Source organism: Passer montanus, unplaced genomic scaffold (genome assembly GCF_014805655.1).
Source record: "Passer montanus isolate IOZ18808 unplaced genomic scaffold, ASM1480565v1 scaffold74, whole genome shotgun sequence".
NCBI lineage: Eukaryota > Metazoa > Chordata > Aves > Passeriformes > Passeridae > Passer > Passer montanus.
The window spans coordinates 1,073,175-1,093,289 of NW_024372592.1; positions in this window are offsets into that span (position 1 = coordinate 1,073,175).

Consider the following 20,115-nt stretch of genomic DNA (forward strand, 5'->3'; position numbering starts at 1 on the left):
GCAGCATTAAGCATAGCCTTGAAGACAGAGCATGATTGAGAATTGAGTGGACAGCAGAAACACCTGATGTTCCCCAGAGCCAAGAGACACATACATGGGATATAGACCCTTGAAATTTTCACAGTTGCTCAGCACTGTGCTGATAAAAGTGCTGGTTGCAGCTCCAACTTTATTACCTTTCTCTTAGGGAGCCCATAGGGAATGCTTTAGTTAGGATACAACATAAGGCACCTGAAAACATTATTTTTAAAGGCATTTCTGTGCTTAATCTCCATTTCTCTAGTAGCAGATTTCCAGGTCCTCTGTCTTCTCCCTCCATTTTGGGGAAAGATGTGTATCTATACCAGTGGGGTCACAAGAGATGGGTCTTCCCAAGGTTGTACAATTGTGGCCAAGGGCAAGGCTGGATAAGACTTTGGCACCATTGATTTTACCAAACCTTTTTCAGCAAGTTCAAATAACAGGATTTTCTCTCAGTGGGAGCAGAGATTAACCTTGGTTCAAGCTGCCCTGCTGAAGAGGTGCAGGGGCTGATCCAACAAATTGGCAGAGAATATTTTAGTCTCTTCCCACTCAGAAATCACTCATGTAATCGGACCTCACATCTAAACTAACACCCTGCCTCGCCTCAGCTTAATTGGAAAAGAAAAAGCAGTCTCTGTATGCTAGAGACACGATGGTTTCAAAAGTCTAGAGTGGAATACAGACATTTTTGGCTTTGGGTACCCAAATGGGGGCACTTAAAATGTCTGGTATCACATCAGTCAATACTGAGAAGTTTCTGAAAACCAGTCCTTAGAAATACCAGAGGAAAGCTCCCAGATTTAGGAATCCTTCTGTCAAAAATCAGATCTTGATGGGTAGTTTTGGAAAAAACTCACATATTGTCCCTACCCAAAAATGCTTCTTGAAGGCTTATTTGACCATGAATACCCTTTGAATTTGGGGTCAGTCACAAAACTACTCCCGGACATCTTACTTACCACATTCTCACCCTGTTAGGAATGTTGGCTTTGAAATGGAAAGGTTTATGTCAGAAATGTTGACACAACCCTAAACTGGAGTAATGTTGGTGTCAGGGAGTAGTGTGAGGTAGGAGTTCTTTGAATCAGTCCTTCTTCTAATCGTTGGGAAGACACTGTAGAAAAGATTAGCTTTCTATATCAAGTTTCATTCATTGAAAGGATTTGAGAGATAAAACACATAAACCATGGAAGCACAGATACAATGTGGGTGAAAGGGTTAAAGGACTGAAGAAGACTCAGTAATTCTCACAAATGAGAACCAGATGTTTTTGACTTTTATAAAACACTCAGGTTTTTTCCATCTCTACTTACATTTCTGATACTGTGAATTATTCAGTTGAGATCAATGAGGCATTACTGAGGAGGCAGTTTCTTTTCCATGGTTCCTCCTGTTCCTATCAAGAAATACAAAGGGGAGGGGGAACAACAAGGATACATTAATAATAGCAAGACCAGTTCTCACCTCGTGTAAATTGGCACAGCTCCATAGAAGAGCTCTGATTTACAGCTGATGGGATTTCTCCATCAGTGTGGCTGCCTATACCCAGTGATATTGCAAAAGCCTTTACAGACTATGTCATGTTGCTCAATGTTCTGTCTGTTCAAGGCTGTGCCATGTCAAATGCTGTGCTGGAAGGTGTGCCAGTGCATAATCAGGCCTGCTGCAAACATGGGAGTTCTGAAATCCCAGGGGGAAAGAGCTGCACCCCTAAGAATGAGAAAAGGCATGGAAATCGCATTGGTCAGTGCAACATAAATGGGTAAAGATCTTCAGCTATTAGGAAAAGAAATGAGGGATTATGTGGAACTGAATGACTGCTAGGGAGAAGAAAAATCCATCAAATTTGTTGTTTCATCTCACATTAAAATCAGCCAGAAAAAAGAAAGATGGAGAGGAAACAGGAGCTGGGTTGCAGTTTGCCTACAACAGATAGGTCACATCAGACCTGTTCAGTCCAGTCTGATTCCTTCCCTATCATGACTCACTTGTGCATACTCATGAAGGGGTGCTGAATTTGGCAGGCAAAACACAGTCACATCACATTTGGTAAATCCAGTTGGCTCGGTTTAATCTGCATCCAAAAATATTGTCTGTGTGATGAAAGGGATGGGCTGAGAAGTGGAGGGACATATCAGTGCCCAAAATGATTGCACTCATCACCATTAACTTGAGCATCTCAATTCATCCTTTTTGTCCACTACCCACTGTGGACTGATGGCCTCTTTTCCTAGGGGCAGGAAATTCTAGCAGCAGCAAAGAGACAGATTGAGTGAGGTTCTGCCTCTTGTATTCAGACACTGAGCACTTTGGGAGCAGTGTGGCTGCAGAATGCTTCCCACCACAGTCACTTGGAGCAGCATGGCAGTGAGCGTGTGAGGAAATTGGCCAAGAAAAAGCTGGGTAGCATTGATTGAAGCTGCCCCTCTGGCTAATGGCTGAGAAATTTGTTTTAAACAATGTGAGCTAGTCCCAAAGGGATGACATGGAGGTGGCAGAGGGCAGAAGGAAACAGCATGATAGCAAATCCAGAGTACTATTCTGGTCTAGGATGGAGTTTACCTCAAGGTGCTCGCTCAGTCCTGTGACACATAGCTTTTCCTATGGGACAGCTTTTTCAGGGAATGTCCATTTGTCCTTCTTCCTTCTTCAAGGGCAGCAGTAAGGTGACTTCAGAAAGAGGTGACTTAAGCCAGAGCTGGTAGATTCTGAAAATAATTGTATCTTTATAGCTTACCCAAATATGTGTTATTTTATACTTATGATTTAATTATTGCATTTTTATAATTTAATAGCTACCTGGGTGACTTGATATCTGTGTGTGCTTTATCTTCCTTCATTTCCTTTTGTCCTGTTTACCCAAGTCTTGTTATTTTGTTTTGCTATGCCTTAGAAAGATACATCACAGATGATGTCCTGCCACTGAGTACATTTTTAACTGATGTACATTTAATATTCTTTTTCTAAACTCTCTTGATTTACTGACTCTTTTTATCCCCTGTGATAATAACAAGTCAATGTATTACCTTGAGATTTTTCTTCAAAAATTTTCTCGTTCCCTTCACATGAACCTAAATATAGGTTGGCCAATGGCCAAGTAATTTTCCATATCAGCAACCTCTCTGCTTGCATGCAGTCAGGAGAGATGTGCCTCTTGTAAAGTCTGCTTTTCTCTAAAATCCAGAGTTCTTGTACTCTGAAAAATCCCCAAACTTTCTATTTAAAATTAGATGGTCAACCACGTGTTGGCTTCCTGCTTTTGATTTCATTATTTTCATGTACCTTTGTTCAGATTTCCCCACCACTACTTAATGCCACTTAATACCAAAGTAATACTTTTTTTCTAAAATTGCTCTCAGTGAACTCAATGATAAATTCATGATGTCAGATATCATGAAGATGAAGGGTGGCAAAATTTCATTCCAATTGATATGAATTTTTACACCACCTTTGACACTACTCTTGGAAGCTGTTGAATATGGATTGCTGAGCTAAAGTTAATGGTTGATTTTGTTGTAGTCATCTGTGACCATGAAAAAAACACTCTGAAATGAGCAGTTATTACTTGCACCACCTTATTTAATTCTTTACAAATTAAATTAATCCCCCCCTCCCCTGCCAAAAAAAAAAAGTTGTAAGCAAAGTTTGCTGGTGGAGGGAAGAGGATATTCAGAGGATTAAAGCAAATCTCTCAGGATGACATGGTTGAAGTGGTTCTGTGTGCTCGGTTGTAGGTAATTCTTGAGCATGCACAGCAATAAAAGGAGGCAGAAAGCACCAGTGGAAATCTAGTTGAAAACATGTGCAGTAGGAAGGGACTTTTGGCACATAACAGCATGAAAAGGTCATGCCAGTGTGTGTGGGTGGTGGAAGACACCACAGAGACCAGCACCCTCACGGGTGATATTTAGGGGTGATAGGGGTGATATTTATCACCAAACTCTGTAAATACCAAAACAAAGGCACAAAAGGAGACAAAGGGGATTGACTCTTTCAGAAGATAAGATCAAGTGCAGAACAGGGGAAGGAAAAGGGATGAGGCTTTGAGGTGGGAAGGTGTAAATAAACTTCTTCAGTGAAGGGACATTAAGGACCTCTGGTGGCATGGTCACGATGACAGATGAAGGATATATGGCAGGTCTTTGTCAAGGAAAAAAATAATTTTCCTCTGGAATATAAGATTGTGCTTCTCTGGATTTTAAACCCACCATGTTAAAATATCTGTAACATATGGGAATAAATAGTCCTTAGTCTCTTCTTACAGAAGACCCTTCAGTTGTAAATAATCTACTATGAAGGAGCAGATACACTTTTATCACTGCTGGGTGAGTGGTGGAGTCAATTACACCCTAAAATGCAAGGCTCGGTATAGATAAAACTCAGGCCTAGCAAACCTGAGGGTTTTATTTGCATCTTTTCATTCTTAACAGTGATTTCTTCCTCAAGGCATCATAAAAAGACACTTCCAGCAAAGACCAAGTTTTCTAAATAACATGAACTGGGAAAGTTTCAATGTCTTCTCTGGAGTTTCTAACCACATAGCCCAGCACAGACTGGAGCTTTCTGAGTCCAAAGTGTTAATAGAAAGCAAGACCTGTGGCTATTGCAGAGGAAATGATATTAATAAAAATATTTCAGAAAATTCTGGATTATTTCCAGTCAGACGGATATTTTTATTATGTTTAAATACTCACGTCAGGGTCTCATTTACTGCAGACTTTTAGGAGAGCAAGGGACATTCCTGAATGTCATGTTTCATATTTTTCCATTCTGTCTCAGACACATTTGATTTCATTTCGTCAAGGGAGACACTATTCTCCATAAAAGTTAATCTACTGTCACATTTTACAGTGCTATTTTCCTTTCTAAATAACAAGAAAAGTATCTATCTCCTCTGTAGAGAATCTCATGAGTCAGTGTGGAGGAATACCTGGAGGAACAGCATGGCAACTCCATTTTGCAGCTAGGGCACTGAGGCAGAGGGAAGTGATTTATTCTGAATCACCCATTAGTCAATCCCTGAAGCAGAGTTGGGTGCAGGATTCAAACCTCCAAAATCTCAGAGCAATGAGCAGGCACCTCTGTCTCACCTGAGCTCAAAGCCAAGGGAAGGATAGATTTGAATAGATTTTGACTCAAAGTCTGTGTTTTGAACAGAACCTGCTTTTGGTTATTGGTTCCCTCTGAGAGTAGAGGGAACTGTCAGACTTTAGAGTCCCCCTGCCAAACCAATATGGAGCATCTAATATATATTTACATGTGCTTTTTAAGCTGTGTGGGTCACTGGGGATTCCTAAACTTGGATTGAGCAGCTGTTTGCTTCTCTCCTCATGTGGTGAATGTCATCTTCATTATAGGGTACCTGAGGGAAGAGGATGCCCTGTGATGTGACCTGATGCATGGATGTATCCTTTTTTGGTTTGAACACCTTCCACCTCACAAAACACAATGCAGAAACTCTGCTCATAAAACAATATGATGTCTACAGATAAAAAGATTTCCATACAAATATTTAAACTGTGTGGATTCCAATACCCCAAGGTATCACGTATTCCAACTTCAAGAACATTTTCAAGTGTAGAAGAACCAAACAGAAGAAATTACTCCCATTGTGTGGGAAATTCCAGATTTCCAAATTTGTTTTGGTAATTAGAGGTTGTGATATTTCATGGAATGGAAAGACAATCTGTTTTAAAGGAAACATAGAAACACACTTATCAAAAGGGAGGTCATTAGTCTGAACCATTTGGCACAGGTGGGGACTCAGCTGGCCTGAGGTATGCAGTCCTGACCACCACACTTAAAAAAAAAAAAAAAGTAATAAACCATTTGGAAAGCATCCAGAGGAGAGTAACATGAAGGAAAAGAGGTTTAAGAAAACATGACCTATAATGAAAAGTTGAAGGAATTGAGTTTGTTTAGTCTAGGAAAGCAGTGAAAGAAGGGAGGCATGTTACGAGTCTTCAAACATATAATAGGGTTTTTAAAAGAGGACAGTGATCAATTGTTCTCTGTGTCCACTGCTGGTAGGACAAGAGGGAAGAGGCTTAATTTGAAATGGGAAGAGTTTTGGATTAGTTACAAAAAAATCCTTCTAACTCCAGGTTGCAACATAACCTTGATGGGAAAAAGAGTCATTATCACCAGAGGTTTTCCAAAGCAAGTTAGACACATATCTGTCAAGGATGATCTAGAAATATTTTTTGTTATGTCAGAGCAAAGGCTTAGGGTGGAAGGCCTTATGAAATCCTTGCCTCTTTCCTCTCCCATCCCACTGTGAAAGTGCTTTGGCTTGGGAATGCCCACACATAGTCATAGAAATCACAGAAAGCATAAAACTTCTTCTACTGTTGTGGACCATCATTGTAATTGATGGAGACTAGTTGCAAAATGATAATATTAAAAGAAGGAAAACAAAATAAAATAAAGGAAAACAATTCTAAACAAATAAAATAAATAATGTCAAACTTCTTTAATCTGGGTCTTCTCGAAACCTTGCCAACAAGAATATTAGTCAACCATTTCCCAAGAAACATCTTGATTTTGAGAAATCAGGTTGTTGTCATAGCAAAATTTATAATCCAAATAATATTAACAAATGCTGCTACATCAGGAGGGCTGCTGGCACTTCAAAACCCTAGTGGATTTTACTCCAGCTGCATACAGAGAATATTTTTAGCAAAATCTTCACTTCCAGCATGGTGGATTTGGAATGGGAAATTGTATTTATAATACAGTGCTTTTTTCAGACCTTTCAAAGGGCAGATCTTGCAGAGGAGTGGACAGATGAGGAGAGTTTTTCCTCACTGCTGTTGGAGTTTCAAAGCTGAAGCTAATGAAAGCGTGGCAGCAGCTGAAGGAAGATGAGCAGCTGTGGGGAGCCAGGAAAGTTACCATCTCTCTAAGTGGGACTTAATGCGTTAGGGGTGATGAAGCCTCTGATAATTTCTGTATGCTTGGAAGTGAAGGAAAAAAAAAAGACTAAAAGCTGCAGAGAATAAAGACCTAATTATCTCTGTCTTCTAAGCCTCGCTGCAAGTTGCATGGAAATTCCTTTTGGGTCAGAGAAGTGCAATTACTCAGTAATCTGCGGAGAGATGTCATCCCATAATCACCTGATGTTTGTTTACCAGCAATTCTTATTAACTGTCCTTTAATTAAGAAGCAGTTACAGTGTATCTGGGGCCCTGTGATTGTCATTGACACTTTGTGAGAGTGAGAGCTGCTCTAGGTTGTAGAAGTGGATGTGCTCCTATTAAAATCATAATTGTTGGCCTGGGCATGTTGGAAGTGAAAGATGGATCTGATGGACCAAGGGCTCCCATGTGCCTTGGGATTCTCAGGGTTTTGTTAACATGAGGCTTTATTTTAGTGACATTGCAGCAATTTCCTGGAAATGACCTTGACCCAATAAAATCTGAGACTCTCTGTAGTGTGACTGCATACTTTGAGGTTGTGTTATGAGGGTCTGAGTTTTGAGAGGATCTGAATTAGATGGCACCTTGGAAATGGGCAGTATGGGGCTATCACAGCCCAACACCCTTCTGTGCTGACCCTTCTGTGTGTAGATGTATTTTGCATGAATCTGTGAGGAAGCCCTGAGTGATGTGTGAGATGTTTGAGCAACTCATTGAGGATGGAGCACCAGAGCTGTGCTGTACCAGTGACATCACAGGTACTGCAGGTGACTGGGTAGAGTGACACCCCATGGGCATTGCACACAGATAATGGGGAGCTCAGTTGCAAGAGAAGTTGGTGAGAAAGAACTGGACAGGAGAACATGTAGTGAAAAACTAATTTTTTTGATCAAAACCTTTAAGTAGACATTAACTACAACTTGGGTCTCCACTCGTGTTCTGCCCAAGAACTGCAGCAACAGCAGTGAGATGGACACACACAAGTTATGCAAAGATCCTCCTTCTGGGAAAACTATTTTTCTTCTTTTGACTCCAGTAAAAAAAATCCCTGAGTGTGGCTGAATGTTGGATGTATAACCCCCAAAGCAAATAATTCATAATGAATGCCCTATCCCATTTTAATTCATTCAGTGTTGTCTCTATATGGCAGGATGTCTAGAGGCCAAACACTGTTCCCATAATGTTGGTGCAATCCCATTGATACATTGATTTCAGGAGGTCACACCAGATTATTATAATGGCTCCTTCAGGCCACAAAAATCTATGAATACGAAAGCATGGGAGAAGAAGTTCAGGAGAATGTAGAAAACTTAACTTTGTATTTTTGTGTGGAGGAGAGAGGGGAGTATGAGGGACTTTTGAACATGAATGTGAACACTTTTCAGGTTGGTACGTGTTGAAAGCTGCTACTATTTGATGGCTGTAGGGTAGTTTATGTGAAAGCAGCTGGAGGTCTTTGTACGGTTCCTTGGAGCTAAAAGTCTAGTGAAGTCAAAAGAGAGGCTCATTGACTTCAAAAGGTCTCAAATCTGGCCCTCAGTGGATAAATATCCCCAACAACGTCAAACTGTCCATTCTATGATGCCTCCTACATTCATTTTAACCCTCACCTTTTCTCCCTGCCAACACAGCCCAGCTTTATCTGAATATATGCTTTGAAACACAGGGAGAAACAATGACACCCTTTTAAAAACTGCCTTTCGAACGGGCACCAGAGTAATAAAAGATTGACAGCCTCTAAAATCAAATGTTTCAGGGAGAACTGATTGAATTTCCTCCATAAAACTCTCTTAAATACCCACATCCCTTCCCCAGGGACAAGTTTTCCATAAACAGGCAACATTCTTTTGTTGTTGTTGTTGTATTTTTAACAGTCTTGTACAGTATCTTGTCAAGATGTCATCAATACAATTGCTTTGACATTTTTAGTGCAGCATTTGGAAGGCAGGTTGGGTTTTTCAGTCTGGCGAGCCAATATAAGTCAGTCTCTGATACTTAATTTCTCTATGAGATCCTTCACTTCTATTATAAACAGATCCAGCAGTTGAGAGATAAATTTCTTGGTAACAGTTTGGACTTTTTTATGAACCACCTGCAAGTTTTCTGCAAACAACATGTTTTATGGGAGCTCAAGGCAATGTTCACCCATCAAGACCTGACAGTAAGAAGTGGATGAATGAGGCCTTATCTCAGCCACACATGTAACCTTCTGTGTCCCCTGGCTTGACCTCCCTCTGCACTCATTTATGAAAATGATTCATCTTTAAAGAGCTTCCTCGCTCTGCCTGGAGGCTGTAGATCTTTCTGCACTGGACTTGTGCAGGCTGAGGTTATAAACTTCGGCATGGAAGGCACACAGAGGGGCTGAATTTTGAACATTAGGGGGAAAAAATGTGTACACTGTGTACACACTTAAGGAGGCAGGATAAAATACAGACAGCTAAAAAATACAAATTTGGGAATACTGAGAATTTTTAAAAGGGAAAAAGTGGAAAAAATAGGTCTCTTATTAAGGTCACGATAGATTTTTATTTATGACCAAACTGTTTTTAAAGCTGTTTGTTGTCATTATTTTTGCTTCTTACATTCTGTGTGGATTTTAGTTTTTGGGGTTTTTTTCCCCCTTATGGACAATAAGGAATATAAAATAATGTATTTCTAATCATTATTACTTTCTGGCTCTCAGGCATTCACACTAGAATGTACCCCAGATTCAACAACTGGGCAAAAACCAGATCAGCACAGTCTTTCATGACAAAATAATCTCTTGTAGCACTGTAAATAATAATTTTAAAAGTCAGCAAAAAAAGCATTCTGTTGAATTTTTAACAGCATTTAAATATCTGAAATATGAAACATATTTTAATGAAAAACTTCCCCATGTCTCAAGCTTATTTCCACCCTTTCTCTGTTACAGGAAGTAAACTCTTGCTCTTCTCAGCAAACCTGAACATCTAAGATTTAGCAGTAAAAATAAGCTTTAAAAAAATAAAAGCTGGTGTCAGCTTCTGAGTTAAGTTACGCGTTCAAGTTTCTTGGGTAGAATACTTTTCATATTAGTTTAGGATTTGTCTCCTGTATATAAACAAGCTACCCAAACTGTAATCCAAAATGCTTGACCATCCATGCAGGGAAAAAAAAAAAACCCACCTGTTCTGGGATATAATTTAAGCCTGAGCTCATTTATTCAGCTGGGCAGAAGTTGGGTTAGAGCCTGATTTCACTTTGCTTGGAGGTGAAACTTGTTATTAGAGCAGGCTCAAGCAAAAAGTTCCTCGAGCACAGACATCCCTGCACAGATTTCTTTTCACAGTCTCTTTCCTGAGATCCAGGCAAACCTTTCCACCACCAGCAAAGCAAAGAGACACAGAGTCCAAGAGAATTTGAGCTGAGAGCCCTTGAGCTGTGTCCTCAGAATGATGTAGGTGTGGGCAGATGGAAGCTGGTCATGCTCATGTGTTGAAGTTCTCTGTGGGGATACAGATCTTCAGGTTGGGTCAACCCAGCAGCCAAAAACTAGGATTTGATGAGGAATACAAATCATTGGAGATGTTTGTTGTGATTGCTGTGAGATGCTGGATGTGGGCCTGAGAGAAGAAAGGAAAGGAAAGTGACTTAAGGAAAGCGTCTGCCTTCACTGACTTGATAGTCACAATATCATTGTAGTGTCCATGGCAAGTATTTACTCCATGAAACAAGAAAATTCTGGTCAGCCTCACAACCTAGCATGGAGAAACTTCTTGAGGAGAAATAAAAACATTTCAGGAATACCACTATTATCTCCTAGCTGGGTGCTACAAATCCTGGGAATTCATAGCTTATGTTAAAACCCCAGAATTTCTGACACCCTCATCATCCCTCAGTATGGAAAAGAAGTTCCGCCACAGAACCTCTACTCTGAAGTGGTGCAGTGAAGTACACATGCCATTCTGGAGAGTGTTTACTGTTCCAGAGTAAATAGCACACGCAATACATCTCTGTGTTGCAGCACTTTCTAGGCAGTCATAACACCAATACCTTTCACCAGCTGATTATATCAAAATTCCTGTTGTCTTTTTTGCTCTCCCTACATGACTGAAGTTTTATAGACCTTGTTTTAATTGTAATCTTGGACATTAATACCATTGGTTTTGGTAAGAGCATTGGCCATAAGCTCAGAGAGCTTTTGTTACTCTCCCTCGTTTATATCTCAAAGTATTTATACAGGGCACTTCTAACCCCTATAATCCTTTGTTGCTGAGCATTTTAAAGTCAGCAAGCTGTGTTCAGACATGTTGCACTGGTGTAGCACTAAAGAGACCAGTGAATAACTGATATGCCTGTGTGGGATAATGTGTTGGTCTGCACCAAGGTGATCTGGGGCTCCACAAATCACTGTCAGCTCTATTCTGGTTCTCAGCAGAGCTGGGGCAGCTGGATGTGGGCACTCTGTGCTTTGACCCTTAGACCACCCTTTTGTCTCCTCTTTTGAAGCAGATTCTCTGTCTTACTGATCATTCAAGCAGCTCTTGTCTATATGTCACTTCAGATACAGTCATAATATACAGGTTTTCTGTGTTTATGCACATCCAGAATATCCAAGTAAAGCTGTCATTAAACATCCAATGCAAGTTGTTTCTCCCAGCTCCTTAAATCACCAAGAAGCTGTAACAGTTTCTTTTCTGAAATCTGGTGAAGCTGAAGATACTTTAGGTGAGGTTTTTCTTCAGTTTGTGTTTTTTGCAAAATCATTACTGAATATAAATCTCAGGATCTTATTGATGAATTTACAAATGCCACCACTTGACTGGGGAAGCCTGGTTTATTTACTATCTGTCATTAGTACATAGCTTTGAGGGCTAGTAGTTGAACTCAGAAGTCTTGTGATTGTGTTTATGGTACTCATTTGGGCACATTTAATATTCTTAAGAGGAGGGAACATTTAATGTATTTGATTCTACTATTTCCTGAAGAGAGCTGATTTTCAGCTGGAGGGAGGGAGAGACAGAGATAGACAGACAGCAGAGCTCTCTCGGGTAAAAGGTGATAAACAGCCTGACTGAGGAACAAGAATGTTGGCAGCTTTAGCAGATCAAATGTATCTTAGCTGTGCTATGTAAACTAAATTGATTCAGAGAGGCTGCAGATTTTAAAGATCCTGGATACCCATGAATAAGGATTAAATCTCTTATTCTTTTTCTATTCTAAACTATTCCAGCCCTTCTGCCATTGGCATGATATCAAAGATCTACATCTACCAAAGGACTTATCTGTCACAACTTGGAATTCAGTAGCTCCTAGTTCTTAGGAGCTTTGTTGATATGGAGTTGCCCAATTTAGGCAAGCAAGATTCTTATGCAATGCATTGAGCATCAAGCACTTCTGAAAGGGTTTAACATGTGACAGCACAAGGTAAAACCCAGTCTGAGGGCAAAAAAGTCCGAAGGCAGGTGTGAGGCTTTGTGCTCTTTTCTTCTCAGAGGCCAGGTGCCCAGCTCCAGATTTGGAGGCAGATACTGTCTTTCATTCAGGTTTCACAGGCTTCTTGTCAGTCCATGAACTCCATCTGCAACAGTCAGTTGAAACACTCACTTGATATCTTGGAAACTCTCTTTCAGATCTTCCCATTCTTATTGGAAAAGATCTGTGTCACCCACTTCAATGGATTAAAAGTTAAAATACAGGGTCATTCCATCCTTTGGACATTTCATCCAAAAGTGGAGCACAGAAGACACTGATGACCAGAGCCATCTCTGCATTTCTAGTTTTGCTAGGTAAAAAGTAAGAGGTGAAAATTCTCTCCTTCACTGACTGTTAAGAATATGTTTGAACAGGGGTCAAACCCAGCTGTGCATTTGTACTTCTGTAAACATATTTATACATATTTATGTAATTTTGTGTATTTATACATTTTAAGGAGCCAGCTGTGCATTTGATCAGCCACCTATGGATGTTACCTGCCCATGCAGCATTAATATGATGATCTATCTTCCTATCTCTAGTTGTTGATTTCCCCACAGCCATTGAGATCAGGTTTGTGCCTGTGCAGGAAACAAATCCGGAGCACTACAACCTCAGAGAATTTGCAACACCTTAAGGAGCAACTCTTTTTCTTCCAGAGCTAGGATAGTGCTACTCAGTGGCTAATTCTGGTGCTTGCAAACTGACACATAAAGAGCTTGTGAATCACCTCTCATTTCACGTTTCCCACTACTGGTTCTCTGAGAGGTGTATGGCAGAAGCAATGGCAATGGCATGACAGAAAGGACAACAGCCACAGGCCCTTTTTTTGGTCACAGGGGTATTTTCTGCATATTTCATGCTTCATAGAGTACCAAACCTGAACCATGGGAAGAAGCTGGATGGCTGCTGAATGAGCTTCCTGTGCCTGATTGCCACGCAGGCTGGGAGTTTTCACCCTAGTTTGTTTAGATAGCTGCCTCTGATCATCTCAACTTTCTCATTTATTGGCATGCTGACAGCATGCCAGTGGCAAGACAACTCCCTCCAGGAGTTCCCATCATTTGGATCACAGCTTCCTCCCTCTCCACCTACTGCAGCTATTAGGCACATCCAATATACACCTCGGCATGCATGCACTAAACTGCCTGGGTGAACCCAAGGAGCAGCCAACCCCAAACACAAAACAGGCTTCCAAATAATAATAATAATAATACCCGTGGAGCCTGAAGAGTTGCCTTCCTTGCCCAAAAGGCTTTTTAGGGGTTCTGGGAAGGGAAAGGAATAGCTTTTGAAACCCAGGTTAAATCCTTCAGTAGAGATTTTAATTTTTGAGTGCCTCCATGCTTTTGGGGTGCTCAGTTTGGGGCACCTGCAATGGCCCTGAAGCTAAGCTTCCTCTTCAGTTAGATCCCACGGGATGGGGGTGTCCATCACAGAGCCAGAGCTCATTTTGCAGTGGCTCTCTGTCTCCTCACCACAAAGTGTTAATTTAGCCCACAAAAATGGTTAAGCCTGCAGGACCCAGGGGCTGGTTAACGAGGGTTTTGGCCCATGCAGATGCAGGAATATTCCAGAGCAGGACAGGACTTGTTCCCTGCTCTAACTCTCCTCAAACCCAGCTGCTAATAATGGTAGTGAGGAGGGGATATTTTCCCCTCCTTTCAAATGGACAGGCTATCAGGTGGAGCATCAGGCAGTGCTTTCAGGATGGAGGCACTTTTCCTCGACTTTTCTCCACTTTTTCTCATTACCAGGCAATGTTCTAGTGGAGGAGGCTCTGGTAGGCTTGCCAAGTACTAGAAGTAACAGGAATAAAAAACTTGGGGGATTTCCCGGCCAATTTTCACATAGTCAAGCATCCCAAATGTGTGTTTCTGCTTCTGAATCACTAACTATTTACTACTGGGGTGGTTATTTAGACAGCCCACAGGGTCGAAGAGCTGACAGAGACACCCCAATTTTTTTTTACACAAGCCTGCCTATGTCACCAACTGGAGAGTGGGGAGGAGAGGTATCTCTAGAGCCCACTGTGCCCTTCTCTCTTGAGTCAGCAAGAAAGCTGCAATTTTCTGTACCTTCCAGGCAGAAAATTAGGAAGCTAAAGTTCCTAAAAATAAAAGTATTTAGCAATACACTCATTTTCAGACTACTTACTAGTCTAAGTGGAAAACCAGCATTTAAAGTGAATAGTATGGTGTGGGCATCACTTGATCTGCTCCCTGAATAAGACAGCTGTGTGAAACAAGGACATAAAAAGAGCTGTATCAGCTACACAGGGATCCATCTAACACATGTACCTCTTTCTGACAGGGGCCAAGAATTAATACATGCTTGGGGAAAAGTAAAATAGCAAAGTGAGACTTCCTCAGAGCACTCTCACAACATCGTGAGATTTGCATTGCAGCGTCTTCCGGAGCCAGAGGTAATGTCTTTGTATTTAATAGCTCTTGAAGAATTTTTCTTTCATGAACTTGTCCAGTCCTTTTTGAACCCATGTAAATTTACAGCATCCACAACATCCTGTGGCAAGGAGTTCCACGGCTTAATTATACATTGTATGAAGAATCATTTCCCTTTGTTTGTTTTGAACCCGTCTCCTCCATGTTCCATTTGATGTCCCCTTGCTCTTGTTTTGGAAAAGACAGAGAACAATTGCTCATCATTTCCATGCCTCTTTGATTTCAAAGATCTCTGTCATCTACCCCTCATTCACAACCTGGTCCTTAATGAGCAATCTAAGTTTATCACACTGACTCTTGATTGCTTAAAATTGTTCTTCCCACCTAATGGGAATCCACATTGGGCAGAGAGAAGTGAAAGGGTGTTTAGAATCAGGAAGAATAAAATGTCTGGGTGGATTTGTAATATCAGCAACCATCACCATTTACAGGGAACAATCTTTGATCTGTGGGTACTTGGGAAATTCCTCTCAACCATCTGTCTGAGGGATTATGAAGGAGTTCCCTGTCTTGCAAGTACACTGCAAAAGCAATCAGAGGATAACACCACATCTAAATCTGCTTATCAAAACCACTATCAGGAAGAGATGACAAAAATATACTGTATGTTTACCGAAAGATCAGTTCTCTTTGTTAATTTTTGGTTCAAATTATATAGCCAGTAGACACTTAACATGTTATCTCCTTGAGATATCAGCGATATTGTATTACAACATTACAGAGAGCTTTATAGACTAGTGACAAGAAGCTGAGAGTTTCTCAACTGACATATAATTATCTAATGTGCTTGATGTGCCAAAAATTGCTACTCTACATGGGCGAACAGAAAGCACAGAAAGAGAAACAGAAAATACCTAAAGGATTTGGGAGGAATGTGGAAAAAACAACCTTTACAGCAGGGGTTGTTTTTCAGAATAAATTCTCTGGAAAAAAATAAATCACTATTGCCTTAATAATAAGTATAATTTTAATCTTTAAATGTGCTCATCAACTTATATTAAGCATTAATTAATTGCTAAAATCTAACCTTATTCACTTTCAGAAAACTAACCTATTTGTTCATTCTGAGGCTCACAATCTAGAAAACATTTCTGACAGCAAAAGCTGAACCTCTGTCCTGTCCAGACAATTTCAAGTTTTGAGGTCTTTGGAGAAGCTCTGTGTAGAGGAGGGAACACCTGAAATATTCAGTGTTGGGACAAGTGGTCGGGGCAGTTTAACTCACACAGTTTGCACAGTTCGTTTGCGACATCAAATGACAGCGTGTTCCTGCCTGGCTCCTGTGATTTGTTCCCAGGTTACCTCAATCTCACTAATTGCTGTCCTGAAGATTTAGCAAGATTCCAAGAAACAGTTGGAGGCTTTTTCAGGTGTCTGGTGAAAAGAAGGGGAAGATGCATTTCCTACTTAAAGATCTAAACTTGGTGAAATTAAGAACAGGTATTCAGTAAAAGCAAAGATGGGTAGGTAGTTCTTCCTTTTCATGTAAATGATGACTGTCTTTTCAGATGCATTTGAACCCAGTCACTGGTAGAGAAAATGTCATATTCCGTATAAACCTGCATGGGTATCCAGGAGGCCAATGTTTATAACCTTGCAGCAGTCTGACCATTATTTTAATGCTCATCAAAATAGAGTGAATATGAGACCCAGATTGTCCAAGTATTCAGACATCTCTCCCTGTTTGATCTGTACACTTCAATATATTCTGAAATCTGTGCACAAATATTATGGATTATTTTAAAGAAAAAATAATACTTGATTTTTTTTTAACTGAGTTTAAATTATCTGAAATCCAAATTGATAATCAAAACTTTTTATTTTATGGCAAGTTGTTGCAGAGAAAAATGCTATTTTCTATGCTTGGAAACATGTTTGTCTTTCTGCAATTGTGTCCCTATCCAATGAACCTCCCTTCCAATTTTGATACAACAGACTGTCCCTGCTCCTCATTTAACAAAATTTATTCATGTAGCAGAGATATATACAAGAACCTGACATGTCTCTCATGAGAAAATTGCCCTTTTTTCAGTATTGTCCTGTCCTTTCCTTGCCTTTATCCTGAAGGAAGCACTGCTTTTCATTGCCTGCCTTCTGCTTTGATCACAGCCTTTCTGGAGCAGACCTTCTCTTTTTCTTCCATGTTTCTTTGCTCTTTTGAGCAGCACACAGTGATCTGAGACCAGTTTTGTTTTTTGACATCCTTAAGTTTTGTGTGACTGCTGGACTGCTACGTGTACAACTCCTAAATATTGCACACATACAGACAGTAAATCATAGTGACAATTAGAGCACCTGGGTTTTTAGAAATTTCTCATCCTTACTTGCTGTTGGAAAAAAGAGCTTTAACTACCCAACATCTTAAGACATAAAATTGCTTGTCCATGGCTGACTCCTCACTTTTTGTTTTTATTTATTTTTCTTTCTTTCTATTTTTCTTTCCCAGGCATGCAAGATTCTGGTAAATTGAATTCAGTGTTTTTTTTCTCAGGTTTCTCTGGCTGTTTATCTGTCTTCCACTCATTTCAGTTAAATCAGGTGTGGGTAAAATGATACATTTCTCCCTTGTAGATAAAAATGAATCAACTTCTTGCTCTGCTTATTAGGCAAGAAAAAAAAAAAGAGGGAAAACCAGATTGCATTCTAAACTGCAACTTTTCCCTTAATTACAACTTGAGAACGAAATAAATTCGGCTGCTAGGCAAACAATTATCTTTCTGTGAAATTTTTTATCTTCATTAGTGTTAATGTGCTTTCTGTGTGTCAGACCACCTGCTTTTCAGAAGTCCCATAAAAGTATTTCTTAAGGGCCCAGCTCTACCCAGTAGACCTTCTACTTGCATGATGCAATTTCCAAGCAGATCTGCAGTTCTTATCCTTCAGGGCTAACATACCTCATAGGAATCACAGAAAAACTAAGAGCCTTGCTGCAGAGTAGACTGAAAGAGGAGGAACCTAAGACAGTTCTGATTCCTGTTTTGGCAGAGAGTCATCTAGAATTTGGGGTGGTCTGTGACTTACACATGTCTTTATTTCCCAAACCCTCACACATGTCATTTGCAATGCCTCCTATGGTTCAATATGCCTGCTGAAAATCAGTTCTATTGCTCCAGCATGGGATTTTGAGTAAGAGACACAGGAAAAATTGAGCTGTTTGTTGCCTCATGAGTATCTGACATCTAACCAGATTTTCTGTGACCAAAGGGCCAACACAGATGTAGGGAAAATGCTTTGCACCAGAACACCAGACCTCTGAAACTTTAATTTGCAGCGTAAGGGGCAAAAGGGAGTTGTGGCTGTAACAGGCAGCCTGGTGGAGTCCCCCAGTCCCTCACAGCATCTCTGCAAACCTGCTCCTTCTTGTTTACTCAGTAATTGCTCCTGCCCTTATTTTCCAGCGGGGAGGAAGGGAAAAGGAAAGGTAATGTGACCTTTGGTATTTTGAAATAACATGATAACTATGCACATCTTCAAAGGACATGACTGTTGAAGAACAGCTGGGGATGGTGGTGGGAACAGCCTCCCCCTGACATTCAGGCCTGGTGGAGGAACCAGAAGAACTTGCAGAGCTCGTGAGAAGCAGTGGGGAAAACTAGGAGTGGCCAGAACAGCCTCATTGTCCCCTTTCATTATATCTGAGATTGACCTTTATTAGTTGCCTCTGGGCATGGAATGGGCTGAGCTGAAGCTCTTCAGAGGAGGTAGAACCCAAGCACCCATGCAAAGCATGGAAAAGGAGGAGGCAGGGTGAATGGGAAAGCCAAAGGGAGATTGCACTGAGTGCTGATGTTCTCCCTTCAGGGCCCTGACTAACCACTGTAGGAGCTAAGCTTTCCAACATCTGGGTAGAACAGGAAGAGATTAGTACTCCTTCACTTTATGTGAAGCAGGAATGGTGAAGCAGAAGACATATGAATGCCCTTGAGGATGCTGGTCAGAGAAATTAAATTCTAATTATCCACCAGAATCACTGCTTAATGGAAATTGAGGGTTTTTCAAATACCAGCTTTTCTGGAGGTGAGGGGAAGGGGAAAATGAGACAATCTGAAGGAACAATTCTTATTCTTGGAAAAACAAAATAATGTTATTTTTCATTGCACACAAAATAATTTTTAAACAGACTACTCATAAAAGACAAATCTAAAGCACAGATAGAATAAAGAAAAAGCTGAAAGCATTTGACTGAAGCCAACCAGGAAGGAAAAGAAAGAAGGAATAAGTTTGTGTCCTCTGAGAAGATTTTGTAAAACATTGCAAGATATTGCCTGGCAGGGAAGATGGACAAGATGATCCCCAGGGATCCCCCCAACCCTATGAATTCTGTGATTCTGTGATCACCACCAGCACTGATATGTTCCCTCAGCATTGTGAACATGCAAAATTTTTTAATTTAAAAAATAAGCTGATTTTTATGAGAAGATGGTATATGTATCGGGGTTTTGGTCAAAGAAAGGATTCCCAAATAAATCTCTTCTGCTATGGGTTAAGAAAAGCCTGTGTGAAGCACTGAGAGAATTTTTAACTGTAGTCTAGGGAAGTTCTTGATACGATCCTTGTATTAATGTCGATGTCATAGACAGTGCTCTATGAACAGAACCTGAGATTAAGGGCAAGATTACATCTCATAATTGATTCTGACTTTGTGACTGAGAGCTTCAGATTCAGCAGGATCCTGGGTTCCACCTCTGTGTAGCCCTGAGAAAGGCTGGAAGTTTATTTAGTGAGTCCACCACTTCTTCCTGAAGCAGAGAAGAGAAGATGAAGGGACCCTCGACTCCTTCCAGCTCCTGCTTCTTCTTTCCTCCCCTGCACACATTGCTGAGTGCAGCTGGAACAGGGCAAGGCAGGTGGCTGCCAATGTTTGCTGCTTAAAATCACTCAGCAATGGATGGATATTGCTTTCCAGTGCCTCTGGAGCTATGGAATGGCTGTATAGCAGGAGGAGGGAGCAGTGGTTGGACACAAGAGTCCTCTCTCCACTTTTTTTGAGGAAAATAAAAGCCTGGCTGATGTACCATGATAGGGGTGTCAAGGATAACCTGAAACTCAGCCTAAATAAGTACATTAAAAAATATCTCACAAAATCAAAAGGATCTTAATGCTTTAAAGCAATGCATTGGACTTAGAAAGAGAAGAAAAGAACACTTAAATAAGATTTTACTCCACTGTAAGTAATTATTTGCTGCAAATGGGAGTTATTTTCAGTGTAAGAAGAAATTGGTAACTCAAAGTTCCTTCAGCACTGGTTGTAGACATAAAGTTCCTGCATCACC